Source organism: Rattus rattus, chromosome X (genome assembly GCF_011064425.1).
Source record: "Rattus rattus isolate New Zealand chromosome X, Rrattus_CSIRO_v1, whole genome shotgun sequence".
Lineage (NCBI taxonomy): Eukaryota > Metazoa > Chordata > Mammalia > Rodentia > Muridae > Rattus > Rattus rattus.
In genome coordinates, this window is record NC_046172.1 from 63,596,462 (window position 1) to 63,603,575 (window position 7,114).

Below are 7,114 nucleotides of genomic sequence, written 5' to 3' on the forward strand. Positions count from 1 at the left end.
AGGACCTACAGGTCATTTTGGTTTATGTTCTGCATGCAGTTGTAGTGCAGGTGGGCAGATAGATGGTGGGAGAATGGAGTCCACCTGGGCTAGTAGGCTGCTCAGTGCAGCTTGGTCGACATAGAGAACTCAGAAAGCAGGGAAGGTAGGAAGAAGAGTGGTGGGAGAATATATGAAGAGCAGGTATATCAGATTGCTCAGGGCAGCTTGTCTAGCCCTAGAACACTCAGTGAGCTAGGAAGATGGGTGGGGTAAGAAAGCTTGCCTGTATGTTTCAGGATCCTCAGGTCTGATGAAGGAGGGTAGAAAGGTGGGGGTGAGGAAGTGAGAGTCCAGAGAAATTAGCAAGCAGCTTAGGCCAGCTTGGCATGCCCCAGAGGACTCAGTGAGCAGGGAGGTTGGGGAGGAAAGAACTCTAACCTGTGTGGGTTAGGCTGCACTGTTCTGATGAAGTTGGGCAAAGAGTTGGGGGGCAAATTGAGGTCCAGAGGGGAGAGCAGGCTGCTTAGTGCAGCTTGTCATACCCCAGAGCAGTGTGTCTGATTTTATGTTGAGGTCTTTGATCCACTTAGACTTGTGTATTGTACAGGATACTAGATGTGGGTCTATTTGCATTCTTCTACATGCAAACATTCAGTTAGATCAGCACCATTTGTTGAAGATGCTTCTTTTTTTCCATTTTATAGTTTTGGCTTCTTTGTCAAATAGCCAGTGACCATAGGTGTGAGGCTTTAATTCTGGGTCTTCACTTCTATTTCATTGATCAACCTGTCTGTTTTTATGCCAATACCACACAGTTTTTACTATTATTGCTCTGTAATATATCTTGAAATCAGGGATAGTCCAGACGTTCTTTTATGGTACAGGATTGCTTTTGCTATCATGAGGGTTTTTTTTTCCATATGAAGTTGAGAATTGCTTTTTCAAGGTCTGTAAAGAATTGGGTTGGAATTTTTATGGAATTGCACTGATTCTGTAGATTGCTTTGGATAAGGTGGCCATTTTCACTATGTTAATACTACCAATCCATGAGCATGAGAGATCGTTCTATCTTCTGATATCTTCCTCAATTTCTTTCTTGAAAGACTTGAAGTTCATGGCATATAAGTCTTTCACTTGCTTGGTTAGAATTATACCAAGATACTTTATATTATTTGTACCTGTTATGAAGGGTGTTATTTCCTAATTTCCCTCTCACCCCATTTATCATTTGTATGAAAAGGGGCTACTGATTTTTTTTGTTGTTGTTGTTCTTTTTTTCGGAGCTGGGGACCGAACCCACTGATTTTTTTTGAGTTAATTTTATCGCCAGCTACTTTTGCTGAAGTTGTTTTATCAGCTTTACGAGGTCTATGGGAGAATTTTGAGGGTTATTCATGTATATTATCATATCATGTGCAATACTGGTACTTGGACTTCTTCTTTTCCAATTATCTGCCCTTGACCTCCTTTTGTTGTCTTACTGCTCTAAATAGAATTTCAAGTACTACATTTAATACATAGGGAGAGAGCGGGCAGCCTTTTCTTGTCCATGATTTTAGTGGAATTGCTTTATATTTCTCTCAGTTCAGTTTAATGTTTGCTACTCACTTGCTGTATATTGCTTTGATTATGTTTAGGTATGTTCTTTGTATCCCTGACCTCTCTAAGACATTTAACTTGTTGGATTTTGTCAGAAGGGTTTTCAGCATCTAATGAAATGATCCTGTGCTTTTCTTTTTCTTTCTAGTTTGTTCATATGATCGATTAAGTTAATGGATTATCTTATATTAAATATCCCTGCATCACTGGGAAGAAACTTACTGGACCATAGTGGATGGTGTCTTTTATGTGCCCTTGGATGCAGTTTGTGAATATTTTATTGAGTATTTTTGTATAATGTTCATAAGGGAAAATTTGTTGAGTCTTTAATGTGGTTTAGGTATCCACGTTTCTGTGGCTTCCTAGAATGAGTTTGGGTTCATTCTATGTTACTTCTGTTTCTATTTTATGGAATACTTTGAGGAGTGTTGGTGTTAGATCTTCTTTGAATGTCTGGTAGAATTCTGAGCTAAAATCATCTGGCCCGCAGCTTTTTTTTTCTTTTCCTTTTTTTCTTTTGGTTTGGATACTTTTAATGAATGCTTCTATTTCCTTAGGTTTTATAGAACTATTTAAACATTATACATGATCCTTATTTAGCTTTGATAAATGGTATCTATCTAGAAAATCATCCATTTCCTTTAGATGTTTTAATTTTGTAGAGTACTGACTTTTGAAGTAAGAACTAACGATTTTTTAAATTTCATCAATGTCTGTTCTGTCTCCATTTTTATTTCTAATTTTGTTAATTTGGGTACTGTCTGCTTTTTAGTTAGTTCGCCTAAGGGTTTGTCTATCTTGTTGATTTTCTCAAAGAACCAGCTTTGGTTTTATTGATTCTTTCTGCTATTCTTTTTGTTCCTAATAGATTGATTTCAATCCTGAGTTTGATTATTTCTTGTTGTCTACTCTTCTTGGGTATGTTTGTGTCTTTTTGTTCTAGAGCTTTCAGGTATGATGTTAATTTGCTAGTGTAGGATCTCTTCAATTTCTCTATGAAGGCCCATAGTGCTATAAATCTTCCTCTTAGCACTGCTCCCATGGTGTCCCATAAGATTGTGTATGTTGTCCCTTATTTTCATTGAATACTAGAAAAGTCTTTAACTTTATTCCTTATTTCTTTCAGACCCAGTTATCAACAGGTAGAGAGTGGTTCAGTTTCCATGATTTTGTGGGCTTTCTGTTGTTTCTTTTGTTGTTGAAGTCCAAAGCCAGCTTTGATCCATGGTAGGCTGATAAGAGATGAGGAGTTATTTCAGTCATTTATATATATTGAGGCTTACTTTGTTACTGACTGTATGTTCAGTTTTGGAGAAGGTTCCATGAGGTATATTCTTCTGTGTTTTGGTGAAATGCTCTGTAGATATTTAGGTCCATTTGGTTCATAACATCTATTATTTTAATTATTTCTCTATTTACTTTCTGTCTCAATACCTTGTCCATTGGTGAGGGTTGGGTTCTGAAGTCTCCCATTATTAATGTGTGGGGTTTGATGTGTGGTTTACAGTTTAGTAAATTTTTTATGAATGTGGATGCTCCTGAATTTGGGGCATATATGCTCAGAATTAAGATGTCATCTTGGATTTTTCCTTTCATAATTATGAAGTTTCCTTTCCTATCTCTTGAATAATTTTGGTTGAAAGCCATCTTATTAGATATGAGAGTGCCTACTCCAGTATCCTTCTTGGAACAGTTTCTGTGGAAAACTTTTTTCCAGCCCTTTACTCTTTGTTGCTAACATTTGTTTCATGTATTCTGCAGAATGATGGTTCCTATTTATATTCATTCTGTTAGGCTGTGCCTTTTTATTAGTAATTTGTGTCCACTGACATTGAGAGATATTAATAACCAATGATTATAGATTCCTGTTATTTTCATGTTGTTTGTGTTAGTGTCTGTGTGTGTGTTCACACATGTGTGTGTGTGTGTGTGTATATATATGTGTGTGTGTGTGTGTGTGTGTGTGTGTGTGTGTATAAGTATATATTTTTGTCTGATTTCATTATTTTGTTTTTGCTCCTGTGGAATTATTGTTGACCTCCTTGTTCAACTACACCTTGGTCAACTACACACAAGAAAACACAAGAAATAAATAATTCCTTCTAGTATTTTCTGTAGGGCTAGGTTTTTGAATGGATGTTTACATTTTGATTATTCTTGAAATATTTGGTTTTCTCCATCTATGGTGATTGATGAATTTTTTTCTGGGTATTGTAGTATAGGTTGAAATCTGTGGTTTCTTACACCCTGTACGATATCTGTCCAGGCTCTTCCGTCCTTTAGAGTCTTTGTTGAGGGGTCAGGTAAAATTCTGATAGATCTCTTCGGTTTACCTTGTCAGAGTCCAGCTGTTTAGGATATTGTCACCAGAACTGTCATTTTGGAGGCATGCTTCAGAGCTATTACCTTTCATATCCTTTTTGTCTTATGAAAATGGGAAGGCCTGATTTTAGATTTGAAACAGAGGCCTAACCATAATTGATATTTTCATATGTCAAGGAAATAAGGTTGGAGCAATCTCATTGCTATCTGTCTTTTTATATTTTGTTGTATATGGTTTACAAAGTCTCTCAAAGGTTTTATCTGTTGGTGCAAGGAGACCCTGAGTGTGGTTTGAAGTTTGAAGTCATTTAAAAATAATTAATAATAATAAAGAAAGAAAGAATGCCTATTTAGTCCTTCATTAACATATGGGGAAGTTCCATTGACATGTTTATTAACTAATTTACCACTGGCATGTAATTGAGCCTCAGATTTGAAGTTTTCATATTTAAGAGACTCGGGTAATTAAAATTTCTTTTAAAGCTCTCAAACTTATACCATCATCAAGCAACACATCCACCCTTTGCAGCCAAAGTTATAGCAAAGCTGGAATATTTTTAAGGAAAAAGAAGACTGCATCACACAAGCAACCTATGTAGAGGACTTGGAGGAAGTCAGCTTGGTACTGTAGCAGCAGGTAGCAAAACTGATGAATTGTCTGATGAAGAAAGGGCTTGGGACAAAGAGAATTCCCATGATTTGTACATGTATGGTGTGTCCAGAGACAGAAGTTTACAAATTTGGTATAAGTGAAACAGCTGGGCTCTAGACACTTCTGGGAATCTGTTTTAAGCCTTTCATTAGAACAGCTTTTGGGGGGCATTACTCTGGACTTTGAAAGTAATTCTAAACAATAAAAGAACTTCTAGGGGATTCATCATCCCTGACCTCAAGCTGTTTTACAGAGCAATAATGATAAAAACTGTATGGTATTGGTATAGAGACAGGCAGATAGACCAATGGAATAGAATTGAAGACCCAGAAATGAACCCACACACCTATGGTCACTTGATTTTTGACAAAGGAGCCAAATCCATCCAATGGAAAAAAGATAGCATTTTCAGCAAATGGTGCTGGTTCAACTGCAGGACAGTATGTAGAAGAATGCAGATCGATCCATGCTTATCACCCTGTACAAAGCTTAAGTCCAAGTGGATCAAGGACCTCCATATCAAACCAGATACACTCAAACTAATAGAAGAAAAAGTGGGGAAGCATCTTGAACAGATTGGCACTTGAGAAAATTTCCTGAACAAAACACCAATGGCTTATGCTCTAGAATCAAGAATCAACAAATGGGACCTCATAAAACTGCAAAGCTTCTGTAAGACAAAGGATACTGTCATTAGGACAAAACAGCAATCAACAGATTGGGAAAAGATCTTTACCAATCCTACAACAGATAGAGGCCTTATATCCAAAATATATAAAGAACTCAAGAAGGTAGACTCCAGAGAGTCAAATAACCATATTAAAAATGGGGCACAGATGTAAACAAAAATTTACAACAGAAGAATCTCAAATGGCCAGCGAGCACTTAAAGAAATGCTCAACATCCTTAGTTATCAGGGAAATGCAAATCAAAACAACCCTGAGATTTTACCTCAAACCAATCAGAATAGCTAAGATCAAAAACTCAGGTGACAACATATGCTGGCAAGGATATAGAGAAATAGGAATATTCCTCCATTGTTGGTGGAATTGCAAACTGGTACAACCACTCTGGAAAACAATCTGGCAGTTCCTCAGAAAACTAGAAATAGTTCTATCTGAAGACCCAGCTATATTGCTCCTGGGCATATACCCAGAAGAATCTCCATTATACCACAAGTACATGTGCCTATCATGTTCATAGCATCCTCATTATTAATAGCCAGAAGCTGGAAACAACCCAGATGTCCCTCAACTGAAGAGTAGATACAGAAAATGTGGTACATTTATACAATGGAGTACTTACTATTCAGCTATTAAAAACGAGGAAATCATGAATGTTGCTGGCAAATGGATGGAACTAGAAAATATAATCTTGAAAGAGGTTACCCTGACGCAAAAGGATATGCATGGTATGTACTCACTAATGAATAGAAATTAGCCAAAAAATACAGAATACCTAGGATATAACCCACAGACCATAAGAAGTGTAACAAGCAGAGAGTCCTAAGCAAGGATGTTTCAATCCCTCTGAGAAGAGGGTAGAAAATAACCACCAGAGGCAGAGGGAGAGAGGTATGTGGGTGGGAGAGGGGAGGGGAAGGGGAAAAGGGAACAGGATTCGGTATGGGATGATCTTGGATATTTTTAAATTATTTTATAAAATAATTTTATAGTAATATATTTTTCTTTCTGGTTTGAGTGTGATGTTACCAGTGAGGAGGAAGTAGAGATAAAGGAAGATGCCAAGGTTCCCAGTCTCAAGGAGAAGTTGGAGGAGCCGGTTTTAGAGTTCAGGCCTCCCAGAGGATCCATCACCCAGCCACTGAAGAAACTCAAAATCAATGTCTTTAAGGTCCACAAGTGTGTCATGTGTGGCTTCACCACAGTGAACTTGAGGCAGTTCCATGAACACATCCCTCAGCACTAGTCAGACGGCTCCTCTTACCAGTGCCAAGTGCTACATGTCCCATGTCTCTCTGTCTGGACACCTCTTCATTGTGCACAAGCTGAAGGAGCCTCAGCCTGTTTCCAAGCAAAACTGGGCTGGGGAAGACAGCCAGCAAGATAATAAGCCCATCCCCGAGGATGAGGCCAAGTGTCAGAAAGGAAGCACAAAATGTGCACCAAGACTTTTGAAACAGAAACTGCCTTAAACACACCTGAGGACACATCGCATGGCCTTCATCAAATCCAAAAGCATGAGTTCAGGTGAAAAATAGCCACAGAACTTCCACAAGAACAACCCCTATTGACACAGGAATTGAAAACAAGGTGTTTTTTGTTACCAAAAGTTTGCAGTATAACAGAGTTAATAGTACAGTCTCGGCTGTCACAATAGACTCTCTGTCCTGTCCTCTCACCTCTGCAGATATATCCCTTCCCATAAATGTTAAGGCAGTATTTGAGCTTTTAAGAATTTGTATATATTTAAATGATGTCTTATACTCTTTGCTACATGTTTTTATCAGTATTTGGTGGAAAATGTTTTTAGGTGTGTGTGTGTGTGTGTGTGTGTGTGTGTGTGTGTGTGTGTGTGTGTGCTGTTTCTTTAAAACAG

General features: G+C 37.8%; 1 pseudogene; it reads left to right on the top strand.

Annotated features, from left to right (window-relative positions):
• Nucleotides 1-242: 242 nt before the first annotated feature.
• Nucleotides 243-6,776, top strand: LOC116887949 (annotated as a pseudogene).
• The last annotated feature ends 338 nt before the right edge of the window (nt 6,777-7,114 follow it).